Source organism: Mastigoproctus giganteus, chromosome 5, assembly GCF_048544385.1.
Source record: "Mastigoproctus giganteus isolate SK-2022 chromosome 5, ASM4854438v1, whole genome shotgun sequence".
NCBI classification, from domain to species: Eukaryota; Metazoa; Arthropoda; class Arachnida; order Uropygi; family Thelyphonidae; genus Mastigoproctus; species Mastigoproctus giganteus.
The window spans coordinates 133350638-133376037 of NC_143579.1; the positions used below are offsets into that span (position 1 = coordinate 133350638).

Below are 25400 nucleotides of genomic sequence, written 5' to 3' on the forward strand. Positions count from 1 at the left end.
TAATTTTCGAGAGTTAAAAATGGGGGCCTCACCTAGAAAAACACATGGAACTTCTAGAGAGAGAGAGTCCAGAGCAAAAAGCGATCAGATTGGTTAGCGTTAACATCAGATTGGTTATTAGAAAGCGTGGACTTCAAAGCTTGACAACTAGGCACCCTACAGGGGAACCTTATTGAGGTATAATAAGACCCTAAAAGGATCATTAAATGAATGAAATAGGGAGCACCACATTTAACATCTTAAGGAATCACAAAAGGCTGGATCTCATGAAGTAGTTTATCTTTGGGCAGCATGCGGTTGATTATTGAATTGAATTACCTGCCAAAATGGCATAGGTTGTAATTAAGCTCAAAGAGAATTGAGTAATTACGAGTGTTTTTTTTTTTTCTTTTGACATATAGAAAAAAATTCTTAACCATTTTAATAATACTAACACTAATAGAGAGCTTACATGGAAATTACTGAAATCCTTATGAAAGATTCTTCTAAATGTCTTACATTTGTCTTTTCTAAAAATTTTCTTGTGAATTTCAGGGTTTTGATGAGCCACGCACTTTACTGCAATTGTTTCTGGTGTTCTGATTGGAGGATCACAATGGAAACATTTTCTTCGTATTTACTTTTTATGTGCAGAACTTCTCAACGAGTTTCTCATTCCTTAAAGGCTGACTGCATGGTGCAATATTTTATGGCGTTATGTTACAATTCCTTGAATTTTCGCTGAGCGATTTTAAATGAAATATTGTTTGAAGTAAATACGAAGATTTTCTTCAAAACTTTAGTTTTTTTTCCATAAAATACAAAGTATCGAGTATACAAAGTAACTAAAATTCCAGTTAACAGTCCTCAATTTGAAAAAACAATAACAGGATTGATGTCCCAAAACTTACCGGTACCTCAGTTGCTCTATGGTTCGACGCTCACTCACTTATAATACTCGTTCGTAGTGTAATAATCAGTATGAATCCAACTAATATTTATATTAAATTACTATATCATTTGTTTAAATCGTTTAAAATTGCGATGTTTATAACATCTAACTGCACCCAAATTTGATATTTAAACTAAATCTGAGACTGTATTGTATCTTGCACAATAATTCCAAGAATTAGTTAGTCAGTTTAGATAGGATACCAATGGCAGCTCATCATAAAGCGCGACCGAGCCAGGACATCGCCATGGCTCAGTCAGAAGAAATAAACGAAATGCGTTTTATATTTATTTTCTGCTTATTACTGATTTTATTTTGTTCTGTGTATATGTGTATTAAGCGCCAAAGAAACTAAGGTTCTTAGGACTATGTATATTATGTGTATTGTTTCGTCCGTTTGTCTGTTTGCTAGACGAAAAACCCATAAATCTGCATGGGAGATAAATCCCATGCAGCCCTCGCTTGATACCGACGAACTCAGTCACGTTGTAAAAAAAAAAAAAACCATAAAAGTTCTGCTCGTCATTGACGGGATTCGACCACAGGGGTTTCCACATAGTTTTGGAGAATAGTGATTATGATTGGTTCGCTACCCTCAAGGGTATGTTTATTTTGTATTTATAACCGATTTCACATAATTAGTATAATGTATAATATAATATTCGCAAGTCAACAGAACGAAGCAGCGTGCTGCACTAAAGTCACTTCTCCTTGCTTAAATAAATGAACAAATAAATAAATATAACAAATAACCCAAGCATGCGTACAGCTACGCTTTAGAACTTCCCCTACCGGCCGAACGAACAAACAGGAAGATTGACCCTAGTTTTCGTCTCTCTCGCTTTTGTTGGTTTTTGTGTCAAATGAATAATGTTTGTTTGTTGTTTGGTTTTTAGCAGCATTAACAACTAAGGCCATATTGCTCTGGGGATATGCGATGGTCATTCCCTGACCTTTCCGCATCCTCCGTATTTGGTGGTCACGGGCTCGAACCCCGGTCTAATCAAGAAGCGTGTGCTACGCACTGCTGCTCCTGCCCACTTGGCTACGGAGGTGCCATGAATAATGTATTTAGAAATGTTTTCGTTATTGTTATACGATGATAAACTATAAATTAAACGACTAAGCAGGCTTCTGACTAATTTAAAAAAAAACAATATTGGGACAAAAAAAATATTTTATTTTTTTAGGCCAATAAAATAAATTTAAAAAAAAAAGTTGAAATCACCAGATGAAATCAACCATCTAGTGATCAATCATGAAATACGAAGATATTATTCGTTTCTTCCTACACTCATAGAGTTCAATACATTTCTGGCGGTTCAGAGAAGATGAATGAGGTTCCCAGGGTTAACGGAAGTTTGATATTTGTGATCAAATACCTATGGAATTTGTAGATTTCTGTTGTGTAGGAAGCATTTCTCATTGGTGATGGCTTTTGATTTATCAATGTTCTGCCCAGCTGTTCTATTGTTTCTGCAATAGTAAAGCGGGGCAATAGAAGTTCTATTAACACCAGAACTAAAATATACAGCCATATATACAGAAGTATTTCCAGTCTGAAACATAGAAATCGGGAAATTGACCAAATATATTATATTGATAAAAAATGTAAGGTGTTTGTAACAATATAATACATGTAAATGATACTCGTTTTATACCGAAGAGCTTTTAAATATTAGCATATAAGAGAAATAATAAAGAATTAAAAATATGGAATTTAGAGCAAGATTAGTTTTCATACAACAATAATAAAAATATTAACAATCTAAAACATTTTGGCATTTATTCCAATTGTAATATATTTAGGAGTTCTTTTGAAGAAGGATTCATCTTCGTAGAAGTCAAGCTGCATGGAGTTCGCTTTCCACGTTATGCGAGCTAAGGGACTGTACAATCCATAATTGGTTTGCTGTATACTTGGACGAAACTTCGAAGAATCCCTAGCACCAGAGTGAGAGGCTTTAAAATTGACAGCTTCAAGAAGTGCCTGGACAAGAAAATACAAGTCCATATATTTTCTTCTAGTGTAGCAGCAGTTCAGTTTGAACGTGTTGATCATGCAGTTGGGTAATATATGCTCTGAAAAATGAAAAAAATATATTTATAAAAGAGAAAATATGGTTTAATATATATCGTAAAGTAATTACATTAATGTTTGTTGAATAATTAACAACATTGTAATGAACTAAATCAAGAGCCGCAGCCTTTACTTAATGTTTTAATGAACTTTTTTCTGACTTAATTATATTTTATTCACCTTCTTTGTACTTAAATCATATTTTGATCATAAAAATCTTTACAAATATCTTTGCTAAATTTATATTAAATTTACACAACATAAAATGGCATTAACGGTTTTTACATCGAAATGGTTTCGTCCATCTGACCAATGAACATTAAAGTGACGAGTTAGCATTCTAAACACATACTTTAATTAAAGTAATCTTTTGAATGTAGTGTGTTAAAACTACAAGGCAATTTATTCATTTATACCATTTTTATTCATTTAAAGAACATAAAATATAGTCGGAAACGAAACTTAACACGAACTATACGGAGTGCTCACAACCCTCCTTTACAGAACTAAAGCATTATTGTGTGAATAGGTTACACGATACAAACCTGATACCTCTTCCAGATAACGATATGTTCAAGTTTATTGCGCAATGAGTTATCTCAAAGTGTGTGAACTTTTCTTCTTCGGAAAAGCGACCGTCTAAGGCATTGACTGTCTGGACATGTTATTACAAAATTCCCTTAAGCCCCAACTGCAGGATGACAATAATGACAACCTGATTTTCCAACAACACCAAGCTCAGCCACATTATCACAAAAGAAGTTCGTGCATACGTGAACACCGCATTTCCTGAGAAGTGATTCTAAGAAAGGACCGATTTTGTGGGCCTCAACGATCCTCTGATCTGATTGCTTTAGATTTTACTCTCTGGGGATTCGGTTAAGACCAGGTGTATGTTCCACGTATACTAGCAACCATTATGGAAATTAAACAAAGCATTTGTGAAGCAATCGGCCGCGTTGACACGAATATGTCGTGCCGAATATGGGAGGAATTCGATTATAGATGGGATATCTGCAGAGTAACTAAAAATAATCACATCGAACATCTGTGATTAAAATTTTAAAATATCCTTTATCATATACCCTATTCACCCAATAACGTTCTAGTTTTGTAAAGGAGGTCTGTGGACACCATTTAGCAATGTTGGGAAATTCATGCTACAACATGTTAGATGTATCTTTCGCGTTTATCAATAACGTATTCGCAGTCGGAATATGAAGTTGCAAAGAACATGTTTCAACGGTTCCTTCGACAGACAGAAAATTTATCTTCTGTCACTTTCTTCAGTGGAGTCTTCTAAAATGTATTCGTTTTGAGATAACCCCCGAGATAAAAATCACATCGGTTTAAATAGGATGACATCGAAGGCCACCCAGTTATTTTCCATACATCTCAGGGTATCGATCAGATACCACCCTGTTGTCAAAAATTTCGCCAAATTTGGTATCCTCTGCGTTCTTCCAGTGAACGGGGTGGTGACTCTTTTCAAGATCTGCCAGAAAATGTGCAGTAGAACGCTTGCAATGTACGTGCAGCAAAATTGAAGAACAAACATTGGAAGCTATCAGGTCCCCCAGTTGCTTTGTTAGGTAAGGTATGTATTATTGTGATTATCTGCTATTTCGTTATGATACTCTCCTCATACTTTTGTTCTATTTGGCCATCTGCTCTATTTGGGAGGATAAAGTAATTTAGATGTCCGTCTTGTTGGCTAAAGGAGGGCTCCCTCTAGTCTTAAAAGTCTTCTCATTCATATCCCTCTGGAGATGTCAGTTCAAGTGCCATTTTCTTGATATCAGAAAATTATGCGGTGTCACCTTGTTTAATATGGGGGGAAGCAGCTCTTTTTATTTTATATTCAGGATGGTCATAGTGCGTAAATATTTTTACCACTTCCGATATTTCTTGTTTTGGAGTTGAAAAAGCAAAAGTTCTTTCATTCTCTTCGTGTATTAACAGTCAAATCAAGAATCAGCACCTAAAGTACTGGTGTTAATAGGGTATTGTAGGCACGAGATCCAATTTTCATTTGTCTTCTCCGCGGACTACAGTTCTACTACTACAAGTAACTTCGCAGTCAGTTCAATTTTTAGGGTCCGTAGTCTAACGAAGGACCCTGATAATGTCACTCGGTTGTCTGTCTGTCCGTCCGTCCGTCTGTCACAAAAGACGAACGGACTTGTTGAGTGTCTCTGGAATCATTCAACCTATTGACTTGAAATTTTGCATGGATTTGTACATCATGTGGGCCAACAAAACGCCACAATGATCATTGTTGACAAAAATTTGTCTGAGAAATGGGGGGTAAAATGTGGGAGGACAAAAATGTTTTCGACAACCTATAGCTATTTATACACCGTTGGAAAGAGCTCAACGAGTAGGTTTAAAATATTTTTAAAATTAAAAATGGCGGCGCCAGACAGGAAAATGTGAGTAATTTTCGTGGCCCCCTATTTCCGTTGCTAATGGAGCTAAAAATTTAAAAATCACATTAGCTACCCAGCCTGCGCATGTGGTTCCCTCGAGACCTGGGACCACCTGCTACACGAGTGTGAACTGTACGAAGATCTGCGTGGACACCTCATCACACGAGTCCAGTTCAACCCCAAAAATCAGGAGCACTACCTACTGGAGGACGAGGGAACCTACAATGCCCTAACCAACTTTGCTCAGTGCCTCTTTGTAAGACGCCAGACTCTTCCTTTGCCGGAAAATCTAGGACAACTAGGATAAATACAACAACAATCACAACAAATGATGAACCAAGATAAAACTGGACTGTGCCTGAACTGCACTCTCCCAAATACTGACCGATGGAGGACACCGATTCCATTTGAGAACTGTTAACCAAATGCATTGACTACAATCGGACCTTCGGGAGTCCTCCCTGACTGTGACTGAAGCCTATCCTACTGAATATCCACTAGTGGATGGACCTGGATCCCACGAGTAACTACTTAATAAAAGACGAAGCATGATCTGCACAAATGTCATACAGACCTGGACTGAAAACCTGGACAGAGATATCTTCACTCCACTCCTGGGAATACCAAATGGGGCAGCCCTGACGCCTTGGCGCCCGACTGAAGCCACCCCACATGTATGCCCTGTGGGCAAATAGGCCAGCTCCCTTGCCTGGCCTACTTTCTACCCGTCCCTGGTGGGGGATGAGGGGACAGCCCTGCTGTCACCTCCCCTTCTCGCCACCCCTTCTTTTCCTTCTGGTGGGGCATGGGCATGCCCCACTGTAAACTGGAGTTGTCTTCCCTATCGGCTCCATACTTCTATCTATCTCCCCCCCAGTCTTCAGTCTCCCTCCCCACTCTACCTGCACGCTAGTGAACGCCCCACACAACCTAAATTCCACAAGTGAAAATCAATTTCGCCCACCATTTCTTTTGACCTCCTAGCACTTCCTCCTCAACGTGATCACATTTTTATTTATTTATTTTTATTTTATTTTATTTATTTATTTTATTTTTTTTTTTTTTATTTTATTTTTATTTTATTTATTTTATTTTTATTTTTTATTTTATTTATTTTATTTTTATTTTTTTTTTAGGTCCTAGCCACTGAAATCTCAGGAAATTAGGTGGCAGGACCTGCCAGAGTGAACTATATTCAAGTGGATACCTGGTCTGCCTCCACGGGGCGAAAGTGGGGCAACGTCGGGCCTCAGTAGAGGTCTGGCGGCTAAATGACCAGATGAACAACGGTACAAGGCATCACACATATACAAAGTCCATACACTTTTAAATCTCTGGCTTTTCCAGTAAACTGGTTCACATACAATGTAACCTACGCGGAGATGGGGGAAACCCCTGGTGCCGCTTGACCCTAAACACACTTTACACTTTACACTTTATGCGTTATGAGGAGATGGGGGAAACCCCTGGTGCCGTTAAACACGAACACACTAGCTATGAGTTTTTCGATGCTTATCAAGGGAAAACTATTCCCATTGAAATCTATCGTTTACTTTTTGTGTTAAAAAAAAAACAAAACAATTTTTTATTGCACTTCGATAGCGCGTTTCTTTGTACTAAACTCTCCTTCTGGTAACAAAAAGGTTGCTAAATAGTCAGTTAATAATTCTATAAAGGTCATTTATAAATTTTGCGACCAAAAGTATTTTTTAACGATTTTCAAAGCTGGAGTTGTCCCGGCAAGGAGGTACTCAGAGAGCCAGTGTTGAGGCGACTGTATGAAGTCTTGCACGGCCCTCATCTGCCAATCGCTTCTCCAGGAAGAAGTCGGAGTCAGTTCTCCCACCCTTGTCATCCACAACAACTGGAAAGACTCAAATAGACAACGCTTTTGTTAGTTCCTCAGTTTTAGCCCAAGCCGGGGTACTAGAAACGTTTTTCAGTTACCATAAAGCTTTCTATTTGAGATACTACACTAACGACCATCCTGAGTGCCCGGCACTCAGTAGTTGACCGATTTATTCTTATTGAATGTTTGGTATTGCCTTTGTTGAGTTGTTTTAATATTTACACAGAAGCAACTAAGGCTATGAAGCATCGTGTCTATAAATTGCGTGTATGCTGTAGCGATTTTGAAGGAAGAAAAACCAATTGGTCCATAGAGAAAATCTATGCAGTTCTCAGGCTGAGGTTGACTAAGATGGCAACGATGCGAAAAAAGCTCATAAGAATTCTTTCCATCTCTATGAGATTTGAGCTGACGGTGACTTTTCTAAGTTGTCGGATAACAATGATCGTTATCAGTATGATAGTCGTCAGGGCTACTGTATTCGAGATGAAGTACCATGGTTATTAAGACTTACAGAATTTCCTCGATGAATTCACGGAAGATTTTAGACAAAATATGGTTTTATTATACATTCCGCCTGCAGTTATGACTTTGCTACTCATTTATTCTCAACGCCTCGGAAAAATAGTTCTGGCCATGTCAACTAAAGTTGGAATGAAGACTAAGGTTTCTATGTGAGTCATCTAACGCGCTCATATAGTTTAATTGTATACTACGGCTGAATAATATATTATACATTAAGCGCGTAATACGTTATATATCACATTAGTGCGCGTTATGTAAACACTTAAATAAAAGTGCAAAATTTGTTATGTTAATGACATCAGAGCAGAGGTGAAACTATAAATTCTGAGTCCCGCAGTCAGACTTCCGAAAGGCCCCACGTGAACTTTAGCAACTGTAGGAAAACAGGCGTCGGGGGCTCCCAGACGCTCCCCTACCTGACAGTAGTGGATCTGGCGGTATGGTAGGTTCGCCTCTGCGCCACAGTTATGTTGCTTTGCTCTTCTGAGTACACAAACATCAATAACTGATTGACGAGATAAAGAGTGATGCCCTTCTAACGTTAAATGCTGTAAAATCACTTATTGTCAAGCCACCGTTCTTCCTGGCTACTCAAGAACTTGTGGGGATAATTTATAGATTGTTTGGTTACCAAACAAGTGCCGTATGTTCCTAAGTAGACGTTGATGTATAGGTTCCTTACCCAGGATGTAACAATATCACCTTTGAATTTATATAATGAATAATTTATCTACGCAGTGGCGTGTGGTGCTCCTTAAGTAGGGTAGGAACTTTTATTTGTTCATAAATCCTTACATTCCGTGTTCAAAGCAGTGAAAGTTATTATTTATTGTTACTTATCACAGTGTCTGGAATTGGAATTTTTCATTTTGTTTCACTGGAATTTTAAGCCAAACGTGATGTTTGCTACAAGAACTCGACATGCATTTAATGGAAAGAATGAGATAATGAAATATTAGCAGTTCCCTTCTTGTCCAGAGCGGATTAAAGATTGCTTATTTGCTTGTTTTTATCACTGTAGTATTTTTTTTATTTAACTAGAGAAAAAAATTATAAAGCTGAAACTTCTCTTATTTACTGTGAAACATAGTAAATGTGTGTACATACTTAAATGCGTCGCCTTTGATAAAAATACGCACTTTTTTCAATGACGATACCATTATTTTAATTTATCGTGTTTAATATTTTTTCTTATTTTAATCCTTCAAACACAGCGAGCCATACAGATTGTAGGTGACTCTCGAGGTACATCAGCTTTTACTATTTAAATCATCAAGTAAATTCTGTAAAATTCATTACGGGACGAGGCATTTTCCCTTATTTTGAAAGGTGAATTTATAGAAACTATAACTAACATTTTCGTAATTATGAATTTTGTTATCCTTAAACACTCAATTTTCTGATTTTGCTTATCACTAACAACAAAACCGAGAGACTCTGTTTCAGTAACCTAAGTGCAAAAACCATGTTCATGTGAACTTTTTAAATATATATTTGACAGATGCCTTCTAAATTACAACACACAATTACGAAACATCTTGCACATAGGGCCTATCCTATAACAGCCATTGTTTTTGCGCCACAAAAAATCAAATCAAATATAACAGCCATTCAAAAAGTAATAGCAATACGGCTGCTATAAAATAATAAGATATCGATCAGAATAACCATGACGAAGAGCCGCCAACACCACCCGAAGTCGGCCATAGAGACTGACCATAGCCCGTAAAGAAGGAGGAAAAGGATTGACTGACCTCATTGAACAAGAGAAGAAGGAGAGTAAGAACCTGCGAGATTGCTTCCAGGAAAACACAACGCCAAGCTACCAAGCCATAAAAACGATAGACAAACGGCACCCAACGCTCAACCTCAATAAGGAAACAACTCACACAGACAGAAGAAACAAAGACTGAAAGATGGTCGAAGAAGACACTCCATGGCAGACAATGCAATGATCTCCTTCAAAACTACATGGATAAGATGGCTTCCAACGCTTGGCTCACGCACGGAAGTCTCTTCCTCGAGAATATTCATGCTCGTATAATCCTAGACCAGGAAACAACACCAGAAACTACAAAAAAAAAAAAAAACTTAAACTATTTTATTAGGGTCACTTGGAAATTTAATTTATTAAAAACTTCCAGTATGCAGTTCTGAGAAACTGAGGCTAGCACCTAATAAGTTTGTAGAATTAAAACTAATTCATGAAAAAAATGCTATCTGTGAGAGCATTCCGGTGACACAACCAAGATTACGAGAGTCTCTGGTATTATCATCACATGCATACCACGACATATGGCACAAATAAATATCCCCGAAAAGTTCTGACGAAATTTCATTCAAATGGAATGATTTCATTCAGTTGGAATGAAAATCCATTGAAGCTGATAGCGGACATCGTTCGTCCACTAAGAGATCAGGACGACATCAGAAAAAATGGCTAAAATCCTAAAAAGAGATCAACTAACGGACAACTCCGCAGCAATTTGCACATCCCCAGCAAAATGCTTATATTTAACCCATTACCACAATAAAACAGTGTCTTGAGTTGACGTTCGCCACAAATGGGCGTCAACATTCATGCTCATCTAAGCCCATGGCAACATATTTAAAAAGGCAGCTAAATTAATAAATGAACAGATGACACATGTCGACGGTGCCAATTGGTCCCACAAACAATCCAGCACATCATCGCAGGATTCAGGGCGATCACCCGGACGAAGTGCACTCAGAGACATGATCAGGTGGCCAGGATAATACAACAGAAGATAGCGCAAAAATATCAGCTGATCAAAGAAAGTTTATCGCATTAAAAGTACGAGCCTCGTGCCGTACCAGAGACGCCTACTCACAGCCTATACTGGGAACGTGCCATAATAACGGACAAGACGATCCCGCACAACAGTCCAGACATAACCCTCACTGACAAGAAGGAAAGGGCTATCTACCTGATCGACACACCAGAAATTTCCAGAAAACATACGAGGATAAGATCAGGAAGTCATCATCATCATCAAGCTATTTTCAATCCACCGCAGGATGTAGGTCTCTCCTGCAACTTTCCAGTTACTTCTATTTTGTGCAATGTTCATCCATTTACTACCCACGAGCTCGTGAATTTCATCTGTCCATCTCTGTTGTGTATTCCAGGTTTTCTTTTAGCTCCTCTTGGTACCATTCTGTTATTTTCTTAGTCCATCTGCCATCATATCTTCGAGCTATGTGTCCTTCCCAAGTCCATTTCAGTGCTTTAGTTTTGATAAGAATGTCCTTTACTTGTGTTTGCTACCTAATCCACGTATTTCTCTTCTTATCTAACAGTCTGATCAAGAAGTACTCAGACCTAAAACAGAAAGTTAAAGAAATGTGGCATATCGAACAAGTAATGACCACACCGATCACCGTATCGTTTCAACTATGAGCATAGTGCCAAAGAACCTCCATGAGAATCTGGCACCAATAGCTCAGAGAATACTTATATGGAACTACAGAAAGTCGTGATCTGGAACACCTGCAGGATTGTAAGAGTTTCTCGACTAACAGTAATAATAACAATAGTAATAGGTTACTATTACTATTGTTGTATACCAAACACCAATCAACCACCCAATGCACGTAGTACACCCGTCAGGGGTTGGAAAAAATCACATAAACGTAGAAAAAGTTTTTTTTAATAATAATGCCTTCAGTTTGTGCAACGTATCAAAGTGACAAGAACTCGTGTGGAGAGAATAGGGAGGTTGCTCAACGATTTCCCATTTCGTCCTGCTTATGACACGTTGAATCATTGTGCAAGATGATTGACGCTGTTTGTACCCAGGAAATGGTTGAGCTTTTATTGAACTGCTCTATTCAAATGGTTCTCCAAAGAGGAGTAATAGTATCCGGCATTTACAGTGTTGGCTTCTGGAACAGCATGATGCAGAATGACGCTGTTCTAATCATCAGTAATAATCAAGCTCTCTTGATCAGTAATAATCAAGATCTTTTGATCAGTAACAATCAAGATCAGCAAAAATAAAAATCTAATTTCTCTTGGCTTAAGCATATCACAAACATTGCTTCCTGTGCATCTAAAATTCGGTTTTTCCTTTGGCTCTCGGCGTTATTTTTATTCTAAACAGCTACTCACTCTATACAAATCTCAAACCGCCCTACTATCGAATATTCTTCCCACATATGGGGCGGTGCCTGCATAACAGGCTTCTAGACTCCATTCAAAATCATTCCACTCAAAAGAGGACAATTAGGTTAATTAATGATCTTTCTCTTACAAAGTCCCTCCACTCTCTGTCTAATACACGTTCTGTTTCTGCTACATGTCTTTTCTATAGATACTTCCATTGGCAGTGTCCTTTTGAATTAGCTGCATTATCCCCTACATTCGGAATGCATGCCGCAACCAGTCAACATCCTTTCAACTCTCCAACTTCAAACTCACAGAACTAACTTTTCTTCTTCCTCATTTATCCCTTCAACTTCTGCTTTCTGGAACGAACTCTGTTCACGTGTATTTCCTGAAAATTACAATCTACAGAAATTCAAATCTAATGTCAGTAAGTATCTTCTTTCATCCTTTTAACCTTCAACCGAATCTCGGTACTAAAGTTGGTTGGTTGGTTGTTGGGTTTTATTGGCGGATTAGCAACTAAGGCTATAATGCGCCCTCGGTACTTTTTTCATGAAACCCCCAAACCTTTCGTGTTTGGGGGTTTCATGAAAAAATAAATAGTCTTATGGCTGGTGGTGTAAAGGCATTACTGCAACGTTAGCAATGGTCAATCCCGTAATAGCCCCCCGTATTTTCTGTGCATGAGTGCTTGACTTTAATTTGTTCCACGTGATGAAGGAAGAGTAAGTGCTTGCCGTGTTTCCGCCACTGTTTGAAGAACCTCTGAAAGCAACGCAAAAATCAACATAATTCTGTCGATATACTATATTTAACAAAACAAACCATCGTTATGGCTTGTTTTATCATAAAGATGGAGGTCCTGTGGCACGGCTCTACGATTTCAACACGTTTGACTTTTGTCGACGGGAGTGCATAATGGAAGTCCGAAAGAACGTATCCGAAATGTGGTTTTACATCCATGTGTTCTTTGAATAGCAATGCAGTCTGTCGAACTCACGAACAACTAAAGAGTGTTCATACATCCATTTTGTGTCTTGCAGTTTATGTATCCAAGATAAAGGGGGCGCACGTACTTTAGTTGACCTACCAGTATTATTCCATTCTGGTTAATTCAATCTAAAATTCACTTTGTATTAGTGCGATTCTGTTGAAAACTAAATCTTAGGTTATGTTACATATCAAACACAAATAATAAATTATGAAATTCTAACACCATAATAAATCGATATTGTGATTATAACGGAAATAAATTAAATTATGAAATTCAAACACCATATTAAATCGCTATTGTGATTATAACAGAAATAAATTAAATTATGAAATTCAAACACCATATTAAATCGCTATTGTGATTATAACAGAAATAAATTAAATTATGAAATTCAAACACCATATTAAATCGCTATTGTGATTATAACAGAAATAAGTGATCCCAATCAGTCTTACCATCCTCTTTTTTAATTTTTTTTCTTCTAAACCGGAAATGACGCAATAAAAGTTGGGGAAAGTTTATCTCGATAGGAAATGTTCTAATCAAAAAACTGTCGCTACTTATGCCTGTTTATCATACAGATTACATCCGCAAAAACCAGACGTCGATTATTGAAACATTCTGTGAGGCGCACATATATAATAAAAAAAATGAATTCATTGCATATTACGTGAAATTTATGGTTATACTTTTGTACCCGCAGAATATTTCACCAAAACTGTTTCAGAGAAAAAGTATAGATTAATATCGAAGTAATTACAAAATCCCCTTCCTCGGTTCTCTTCGCTGCTAGCTAAGGTATCAGTGGAACGGGCTCCAGTAATAAAATAAATTAAAAAAAAAAAACTACTGAAAATGAAGTTTGATAATTCTTCACATGTATGACTATATCGTCCTTTAAAAAATGCAATTATTACACAGACAAAACTACAATTATTCTAGTGTACCGTGGCGTGCATTGTCACGTTGTTTTCGTCTTCGTTCAAAGTAATATTTCACGCAATTTGGACCTGGTGAAATTAAGGGATTGTCGGTAAATTTATATTAATTGGCATTTGTTATACCTTACTTTTGCACGCCTTCCTTCCGCAACAATCTTTTTCTTTATATATATTTCTTCCCTCACCCCTTCTTTTGTTGCTATAGTTTTTTTTTTGTACTGGATTACGTTTTTCTTGTACTTTGGTTTGCCCTACGATTGGCATATTCTTACTTTATATATGGTAGTTTACAAATATATATATATGAGAGAGAGATAGGGAATGAAAAGAATTAGCTAGATATAAACAGATAGATGTCATCTGTTAACGTCAAACTCTAGTAGCTATATTCTGTTTATTTACCTTTATTTCTCACTAATTTCCTTTTCTTTTTCACCCTGTTCATCTCCATCAGAGTTAAAAACTTGATAAACGGGGAGAAGTGAAACCAGACAAGCAGCTAACTCACTGTTAGACCTATATGGGAAATCGTCTTGCAAACAAGTAAAGGGTTGAGATGATAATGCGAGGTCAGTGACCAATAGCGAGACAGCCGCTTCTAAATCCTCAGTCTAAAAGAAGGATTTGTGTTGTGCTGTTTTATTTTTCTCTTTTTAATTTTTTTTATCCGTAGTCTGTCTGGTGTCTATGATGTGTGTGTTCGAGCATGCATACGTACACAATTTGTTATCTGTAGAAGTTTTACGTCAACGCATTACTATGACAACTGAATTTTTCTTAGATAGCTCTGGACAGAAAGAAAGATAAGAGAATTCAGAAGAGGTAACAGACCTACTTTTACGTTTACAGCATTCTTGGTGGAAGAGCAATGCGAATACTCAAAAAAAAAATATGCTACCACAGACAAAGAAACTGCTGATCTCTAACATACATGTAGTTTTATATCACACAAATATGAGTTCAATATCAAGAGAAATGTCAAAATTAATATTTATAAGTTTTAAAGTATTTATTAAGAAGTGGCATTAAGAGCTAACAAATAATTCTAATCAAATTTTAAGTTTTTTTTTTTTTTTTAAATGAATCTCTTTTGAACGTTTCTTACGTTCTCCAGAAGAATTTAGAAATTGATCATAATGCATGTGAAGAACAGAGAGCCATAACATCTCAAGAAACAATTATGAATGAACTTCTACAGATTTAATAAAATAAATGCACTTCGTTAATTCGTTGAGATATTAGCAAAATTCTTCTTTTTGATTAATTACCATAGCAAAAAAATGATATTTGAACTTCATGTAATTAGAAGTTTTAAATTTTAAATTAAAAGGATTAGAAGTGCTATTAATCTTACAGCGAATGAGAAATAATAGAAATATGATAAAATAATACCGCGTTTTTTGAAGCTACTGGGACTGAAAGTTCTAGCTTTACTTTTTTGTCACACTGAATAAGATTATGTAAAATGAGAATCGAAATGGATGTGCTGTCTATTTGCTAACATTTTGCCATACTTATGATATTCGCTTATGCTTATTCATTCTGATAACAGAATGATGAACGATAGGATGATGATCGCCGATCATTATTCTGTCTTGAGGATATGAAGACATGCTTAGCTATATTTGTATTAAACCCTATTCTTGGCCTGAAAATGAGATCAAACGGTTGATCCAGAAAGTAGCATCTTACTCTCACTCTTCCCGACCTCAACTTTCTCTTCATGCTGACTTTCATTTGCTTACAGTCCACTCTGCTCCATCGGTATCAATAACTGGACTGAGCTTGCCAAGTATTTTTTTCACTGAACTCCACAGAAAATATCCATGGAACTTATCTCTCCAACTAGCACATGCCGCATTGAGTAGTGAAGAATGATTAGTTAAACCTCTGCCTGAAATGATGAGACTGGAAAAATCAACATTAGCTGATCTCCAGTTTTAACAATTACTTGTTTTTATCAGTATTTTCTATACCGAACATACCTCATTTTGTAGATATATCTAGATGTATTTATTGCAACTTACTGATCATTATTTATTGCTTACTTATTATTATTATTTACTTATTACTTTCTTTTCAATGAATATCATCTTAGGCAATCTCGAAACCTCTCTGTAAGACCGCTGTCCTTAAAGTGAGGGTTAAATTGCTATATGTATAGTAGTACACGAGCAATACAGTTTATTTTAATTAGTTTAGCAAGTTACCTTTGCCTCACCAGCAAAACAAACTTAAAAAAAAAAAAAAAAACATAAAATAATTTATATATATATTTTATTATTTTTTTAAAAAATTAAAGTATTATTTTGTAATAATTACCATTATTAATTTGTAACAGTTATCATGTTAACAGTTATAATAGTTGCCTCAACTATTACAACGATTTACAACTCGTAGTGTAAAAGTAAACGTCCTACAATACAGTGTATACCGCTACTCCCTAGTAATTTGAATTTATACCTCCTAGTTATAGAATCGTTTATAACCGGGGAAATTTCACCTGCATTCATTTTATTTTCACTTTCAGACTTCAGTGAGATCCCCTCTGATGTTACCAAGTTCTGTAGCCCGCATATTCGAAGTCTTCCCTAATGTGGGCCCTTTTGTGAATTTCACCAAGCATGTTGTCATGTAAACGTGTAAAAATGCATAGTATCTTATGTAGGGTGGCTCCCAAACGCTAGTTCAACTCCGCCGCGGTTCACTGTGATGATACAGAAACTCTGCAGAAAGGCCAGAAGTGTATGTAGTGCTATGTTTGTGCCGTATATGCGTTTGTTATGTTCTTTAATTGTTTTCGGCCACTTTACTACCACGAAGCAACAAGCACCAGGAAGGTAAGTACTGATACCCGTCTACGCCACGAGGGGGAAGGCCACAACTGAGCGCGAACCGCAGCACACCCCGAGTGTCACGTACTGAATGTCCAAACCATTCAAAACATGATCAAATAAAAGGAATTTAAAATAAATAAAATAAAATTTAAATCTAAGAAAATAAAATGATAAATAAATAAAATAATCCCGCACCAGTGCACGGCTGATGCCAGCAAGGACAAACACAATAGACGAAAGAATAGTATAAAAAGAAGGAGGAAGAATAAAAAGTAAACACTTGACAGACGGACAAAAAAAAAATTCAAATTATTATATTAGGTCCACTCGTAATCTCTTACATATACCCATATATGTAAATGACTGTAAATTGTGTGTGTTCTCTGGTCGATTTGCCCGTTTCGTTGAACAAAAATCCCCAGTTTCTGAGGGTAAAAAACTTCCTATCTACGCCTGAGACCGACTAACTCAGCCACGGAGTGAAAAAAAGCCCACCGAAGTCCCTCGCGTCATCGACGGGATTCGAACCAGGGCCTTTTCCACCCGATGTGAGGAGGACGGTGATTATACCACTGTGCGCGCAGACTTGCCAGACAGACAAAAGGAAAAGACATGAATTAAAAGGGGATAGAGGGAAGAGATAAAGATTCCATACAGGATATCCTGTGTCAGCAGATGATCCTGCCTCAGAACCAGCAGGAGATAGAAGAGAGGAAACCAGCAATCGTTCAGTATTGTAAAAGTAAGATTAGGAGCTGTTGAAGGTGGTGAAGGTGGTACTTGAGCTAAAATCGCCGGTAGTGATGATGGTGAATATAGTATCACGAAATGGAGACGATGGAGGTGATGGCCTGAATTGAAGGTGGAGCTGGAATAGGAGTAGTTCCCAGAATTGAAGACTAGTAGTGAGTTTTCCACGTGTGGTGGAGGCGTTATGTGCAAAATGTTTCGGAAAATTGAATTTTTCTTTGGAGACCAAGAGAGATGACTCATTACCTGGAGAAAATGGTTGACACACAGCAGACAGTGGCTGACGAAGATCCAAGTAACAGGTGAAAAGAACATTTTGTCAGTCTTCTGGGCTGCCACTGTTACGGAGGAAAGAATCAGACAGATTAAAACTAGCAAGTTTGGCGCGAAGGGAACCATGGTCAATCAGAAAAAAGAGAGTATGGAGACTTGGACAGAACCGCTTTAGTAAAGAATTTTGAAAGGCAAAGACACAGATGGAATAAATTTTCTTGTTACCATACCTTTCGAAGAAGACCACCGATCTTGCAGGAGTTGGACTAGGTGGTTCCAGCAACGAGTTTTTTCGGTTTTAGGATCGCAGATATTAAGGGTTATGTCTAAAAAAAATCAACGGGAAGTCTAAGATAATAGAAAAAAATCTCGATAAGCGATTTGGAGGTCAAGAAGCAAAAACCATTTAAAACCAGTAGCGCAGTTGTCGAGACAGTGCGACAGGAACGATTCATCGTTAAGAGCATACGTCTTTGGACAGAGGAGTTTCTCTTGAAGAGCAACCTTCTTAGTATACCAAAACCAAGTGCAAGCTCCATAAGTACAAATCGGTACAAACATCAATTTGTACAAAATACAAAGAGTATATTGGATAATACCCGAAGATTGATGCGACAGACGAACAAAAAACATAGAAGTTTACTTGACTATTATGTCATGAAGTTGCAAGACACGTTTCTGAAAGTTTAACTTAGGATCTAAAAAAATACCCAAAAATTGATGAGTCAACCATGAAAAGAAAGAGAGAGAGGCTGAGTCAGTCAGTCTCAGGGGTAGATAGCAAGGTTTATTTTCCCGGAACCAGGGGTTTTTCGTCCACTAAAGCAGGCAAATCGACAAGAGAATACATGCAATTTGCAGACACAATACACATGAAATAACTTTCCTGGTGACCCTAATAAATATATATATAAACATAAGTAAATTTGAAAAAGGATTAAAATAAAAAATATTGCCAGCAGTATGGCAAGACGAGAGCGAAAATTAAATCAAACCAAGCGGGGAGGGAAGAGGGGTAACAAGAGTAAAAAAAAAAAAAATTGCAGCAGAAACTCTCTAAAATAATTTAGAAAATCTAAATGTACGAATAATAATTCAATGAGATCTTAGAAGCCAATTAAATAGAAATTTAACGGTGCCTCCACCAGGTCCAAATTATGTGAAATATCACCAACAGAGATGTAAAACACTACAATACGACAACAAAAATTAACCAAAAATAGACTGACCATTACGCCTCATCTCGACAGTGGACTACAAGGCCAATAATGGTCAGGGAATCGCTGCATTTCGAACGCTAGACAAATCGCCGCAAAGGAGAATTGATCGAAAGATCAGTGCGCCACCTGATCTCCAGATCGAACCGCCAATGCAGGGGAATTGAACAGCGGTGGTCCTGATGCAGCGAAAATTAAAAATAGAACAGATACGAGCACTCCAGTGCAAAGCCACACTACTGACGAAAGTAATATTAACCACTTTATATAGCCGAATAATGAACTATGGATGGCAGCACAGGCGCAGCGTTAGCAATTCGCCCAATACTATCATGTGATATAATTAAACATATATTTGAATAACGTTTAAATATAGTTGGAAATGGAATCTTAAAAAATAAAAATAAAAAGGGGGGTACAGCATACATATATATATATTTTTTTTTTTTTTTTTTTTTTTTCTTTCTTTCTTTAGGAGCATGATAAAGAAGCAGTCAAGCATCAAGAACAGCGATCCAACATCAGGCACAGCATAACTAATTAATCTAAGGTTCAAAAAAGCACTTAGGGTAACAAATAAACACGAGCAATACCTCAATGTTTCTCTTCCGCTACTGTTTTTAACTCAAATCCTCCTAATTTTGAGACTGCCATTTTCCAAGTGTAAACCTTGAATTTTAATGGATTAAAACACAGCTGCTGCGTTTCTGACCATCACTGAGTTCTAACGAAATTGTTCTGAAGGAGTACTCCTTGACACTGTTCACTGGCCACTCTCCCGATCTTGATAGAATCTGAAAATTTTGACATTGCCTCCTGTATTCCATCATCAATGTCATTTAAGAATAACGGAAATAACAGCGGTTCCGGCACCAATCCTTGAAGTACCTTATTTCTAACACTACCCCAATTTGAAGTGAGACCATTAATGACCCTCTCCGCCTCCAGTCCTGCAGTCTGCGTGTGTAGCACAGTGGTCATCGTACTCTCCGCCCCATCCGGTTACCGCATGGGGGGGAGTACAGTGAAAATCCCGTCAAAGACGCGAGGATCTTTTATGGGCTTTTTTTTTTTTTTTTTTCCACTGAGTGGCTGAGTTAGTCGGGCTTAGGCTTGGACAACAAGGTTTTTCGTCCAGCAAAACAGGCAAATCAACCGAAGAATACACGCAATTTATGGACACAATGTACACGGGCAGACGAGTTTATTCTTTAATTCATCGGCAACATCAGCTGGATTATGTGCAACCTTCCGTATTCCTTACATAATGAACCGATCTGATTCGTTTTTTGTTCTTATCTGTATTTACATACATATATAAAAACTCGTCCTTGTTCTCTGCTCTCTTAGCCAGTGATTTCTCATAATTAGCCTTTGCTAACACAATCCTTTCTGTAGTACTCTTACAGATCAGCTTGTGGCTATTATAGGCTTCAGTACTGTCCATCGCCATGTAACTCGCACATATAACTTTTCAGTTCTATTAAAATGGCAAACTCCGTATTCATCCATCTCGACATCCTTCTCGTGCTTTTTTATTATTTTTTTAACGCTCCATATGTATTCATAGTTGTTGTTATTGTAGGTATTTAGGCGCATCAGTAGCTGAGACCATATTGCGCTGTTGCACAGTATCATGTCGCTATAAGTTCAAGGGACAGTTTGCACGTTGAACGGCTGAAAAACCCGGAATATCTCAAGGGGAAAACACTATTCCCTCCACCTGAAACGGAGGAAGTAGGATTTCTGTGCCATCTTCCACCTTAACATGGAGCACCTTAAAACTGTCATAATCCCTTTTCTCTAATAAAGGACACTAATTAAATAATGAACTGGATTCAGAATAACCGTTTAAATTCAAGTCTGGATAAATGTTCGGTAATTTCATTCAAGGATACAAGTACTTATTTAACTTGCCAATATTATCTAAATACTCAACCTATAAATAGAGTTTTTCAAACAACAGATTTAGTAATAATTTTTAACAGTCATTTGTATGACTGTTAAAAAATCTTGAGTGATAAATCTTGTGAATTATCGCTCATATTGTTGCAATCATTTAAAGGGCTTCCAGAGTCTTATGTTCAATTAATATATCATTAAGGACCTTCGAAACAACAACAGCATGATCAAGATTTATCAAATGGTTGTTTTCCCGATCTTAGAATATGCCTCTCAAGTTTGGGCATCCCGTGGAGAGTGCTTAATAAAGGCAGAGAAAGTGTCCAAAAGTTTCATTAAATATCTATGCTAGAGGAAAGGTTTAACCCCGAAAAATATATTAATTAAGTATAACCATTTTAAACTACGTATTAACCCTTTCGGAAAGAAGGCAGCTTTTGGACCTAAGTCTATTAAACAAAATTATAATGGAAACGTTAGCCCCGAACATTCTATCTGTCATCAACTGTCCCTATTCACCCTCAAGACATCAGAAGTTGTTCAAAACTGATAAAAGCAGGACGAACTATTGATATTTTTCTGCACAAACAGAGTAATGCGTAATTTTAAGATAAATGACTACGATATTGATTTATTTATCTCAACTAAAGCTCTTAAAAAGCAGGTTAGAAAAATATTCTTAAATACATGAACTAACTAATTTTATCATTTATAGATATTCTTATTTGGTTTTTCGAATTGTTATTTACTGATGATCATTTACTGTTTACTTTATATTTATATCTTGTAACAAATACCTCTTGCAGGATTTTTTTTTCCTTGAATACCTATTATTATTATTATTATTAACCTTGTACACAGTTTTTATATTTGATTGCCTCTTGTCTTGGCTTGTATTTCGCTGTTTGGAAGCCAATAAATTTATTAATTTATTCTTAAATTAAAACTGATACCTTTACCTTTAACAACTGTGACCTCTCTCTCTCTTCATCTTCCACCTTAGAACTGCGTCATTACTTCCTACTAAAAGGATCCCTATGGTATGCAGTCCCCGTCAGACACCGTAGTCCCACTGTAGCATAGGCCGAGCCCAAGTGACCAGTGTCAGCATCCCACACCATGACGGCTAGGAAAAGCGAACGGCGTGGTGTCAGCATGGATGACCTTGAGGTTCGTAAGTTTCCCATGGCCTATCCGTTGGAGAGGCTGGAATAAAACATGCAATTAATATCATTGGCTCATCATGCACTTACAAACACACCATTTTTGTTTTGTATTTTTTTTTTCTTTTATTTTATTTGTATACTTTTTTCTTACATTTTATATTTTATACTTTTTATATTTTACAAATGTTTTATGCTTTTTTTGTTCCATTCATTCACCAGTCTCATTGACATTCACACCAGGGGATGCAGTCAATTTAAACCAAAGCAATAATCAAGCAATTAAACAAGTAAATAATTTAAAGTAAACTCACACTGATTTAAATGACCTGCAAATAATCGTATTTGGGAGAATATTTAGAAATCTTTATTGCAATAATAATAATAATAATAATAATCGATTCATTGCAATATTGCCCTTCACGGCCACAAGGTCAGGGGTTAATAGTAATAGCACAATATGTAAGCGAAAGAACATTAATAAATTAAGCATAAGAAAATACATATGTGGACGAATAAAAAGGAAATACAACTCAAAACTCAAAGTATGATACAGTTATATTCATTTACATATCTAATTAAACAATGAACAAAAACACACATACATTTATATATCTATAATAATAATAATAAAAAAAATAAACAAACTTCCTATCATATTTTTACATTCTCTCTTCAACATTTATATAGTATATTCAACACACTAATTCTCGCAATCGTTCACTCACCCAGGCGACACTCGTTCACCCCTTCATTCCACAGATTCCATAGTCATTCACTCAGCAACACACACACACAACAACAACTCATACTTTACTTTTACACTATTAATTTCACTCAATTTCCATATTTACCCTTTCAGCACTCACTCTTTCTCAAACATTCATCCCCATACATTCACTCATCCTTCCTAGTATTTCCTTTCATATTCACACCTTTACATTCACTCATCCTTTTATTCCAGTTTTCATTCATTCACCCTCATTCATACCAGTATACTTCAGAAACCTGCAGCTTACTAGTGTTTTCCAGCTGGCTATATGTCTATATCAGTCTCTTTAAAGACCTTGTCTTGAGCGTTGTCAAATTATAGAATTCAGTCTGTTTTGGTTAGATGTGCTATGATAGGGGACAGTACCAGCCTATTTTTATTCCCATCAGTAACCTTTTGGTTATTTTTCTACTTCTGTGGTAGGAAAATAACAAAAGATCGAGGAACCATAGATCGGGGGACCAGGGGTAGGGTGTAAAATTCGGTAGTCAAGTCCGGTAAGTTCTAAGTCATTTCAGGTATGTTCAGTCATGTAGATATTAGTACAGAGACCTGTTAAGAGCCTGTCTCTGCCAGTATCGGCGGATTTAAAAAAAAAAAAAAAAAAAAATTGAGCATACTTGGTAAAGGCCTCCTCCATGATGAATTGGTGCTCTTTGCCCTTAGGAAGGGGTACAATTTCTGTAATTAACTGTCTTCGTTGGTTTTCATAGATTATACAGTCATATAAAACGTGAGCCCAATCCTCACTTTCGACGCAGGTGCAGTAGTATTAGTTTTATTAATGGCCATATGGTGCAAGTTAGCCTAAGGCTTACAGTAAAAAAAAAAAGTAAAATAATAATAAAAATAAAATAAATAATAGAATAAAAGGAAATGGACAATCAATGCATTCCCTCCTCCCGTAGGTGACTTTGTCCAGCTGACTTTGGAAAATCCCCAAACTGTCAGCCTCAACTATCCATGTAGGTAACTTATTCCAGTAATTTATAACTCGCTGGCTAAAATAAAATTTCCTCCAATCCAGTTTAAACTTCTTCTCCCGACACTTGAATTTATGGCCCTAGTTCTAGATTCATTTATAACCGTAAAAATTTCGTCCTCATTCATTTTAATTTTGCCTCTCAGAGCCTTAAATACCTCAATCAAGTCTTCTCTAAGATGGCTATAGTTTCCAAGCTGTGCAATCCACATATTCGAAGTCTTTCTTCATATGGACGCCCTATTGCCGATCTCACCACGCGAGTTATCCGTCTATGTACCCTTTCAAGAAACTTTATGTCTTTTTTTAAGTAGGATCTCCATATTTCAACACAATATTCCAAGTGCTATCTAACAATTGCCTTATATAAAGGCCTAATATGACATCCTTATCTCTACTAGCAAATGTTCTATAAATCATGGATAGGACACATGGGCCTTCCTTGCAACCTGTCTACGAAGCTCGAAGATGTCTGACCGTATCGTAACTCCCAAGTCCCTTTCTTCCACTACTGACTTTATTTCAACTCCACCAGGTGTATAAGTTATTTTAGGGTTACCGTTCTCCTGATGTAAAACCTTGCATTTTGATGAATTAAAGCATAGCATACAATCCCTGAAGTCTATCTGGGTTATTCTGAAGAAGCTCTGCTTGGCGTTTATCATTAACTACTCTACCATCATCTGCAAATTTAGCCATCACGCCCTCTATCCCTTCATCGATGTTATTTAAGAAAATCAAAAACAACAGTGGTCCCAATAATGATTCATGGGAAACCCCATGTCTTACATTAACCCAATCTGAGGAATAACCATTTATCACAACCCTCTGCCTCCTTCCCTGAAACCATCATGCTATAAACCTATAGGAAAAAGAGACCGCGATGACCAAGATAAAAATGAAAAGACTATTTCATCTGGAGAGCTAAGAACAGGCTTCCTGAAGCCTAACTCCTGTTAAGACAAGACAAGAAATTAAATTTGCAATATCTTAAAAATTAAACAGAAAACGAAAATTAAGTTGGTACTTAACTCTTTACCTAAGCTCCAACCTAAATCCAATAAAATCGAAAGCGCTAACATTTCGCGTCATTTCACTGTGACGGCCCACTACTGAATAAAGGTAATAACAAAAATTAAACATTCTAGACACTAAAGATACAAATTAATGCTTAATGAATATGGGAACGAATTAAAATGAATAAATATATGAGTTGGGTAATTTTCATATTATATTTTAACATGCTGAAGGAAATAATTGGCAGTATTATGGCAAATGTAACTAACTCTTCATCTGCATAATGCATGATGAGCGCGTCACTGCACTCGAACAATCGCTAAAACCTCCACCGTTGACGTCACAAACGGTATATGTACAGCAGAAAGCATATGACATTTAGAGCATGATTCAAACAGTCAGATATCCATTACTCCAAACCTTTTCAACCGGACTTTGATTTCAACGAGGAGCTAAGGCGAAATTACTGGAAGGGGAGTCAATTGAGAGAGGGGGAAGGATTGCCGACACTGCAAATCCTTCTGTTAGCTTAACTCACAAAGGACGTGGACTCCGGACTCCAACAGACGCATATCGCATAACCGTAGAATCCAAAGGTAAGGTTTGAGG

General features: G+C 36.9%; 1 long non-coding RNA gene across 1 annotated transcript; it reads right to left on the reverse strand.

The window, feature by feature from the left end:
* Nucleotides 1–2691: 2691 nt before the first annotated feature.
* Nucleotides 2692–22050, reverse strand: LOC150085707 (uncharacterized). The gene is made up of 2 exons (XR_016546935.1): nt 21817–22050; nt 2692–3013 (listed from the first exon to the last, which is right to left on the reverse strand). It is a non-coding gene; the product is annotated as an uncharacterized LOC150085707 (long non-coding RNA).
* Between the last annotated feature and the right edge of the window lie 3350 nt (nt 22051–25400).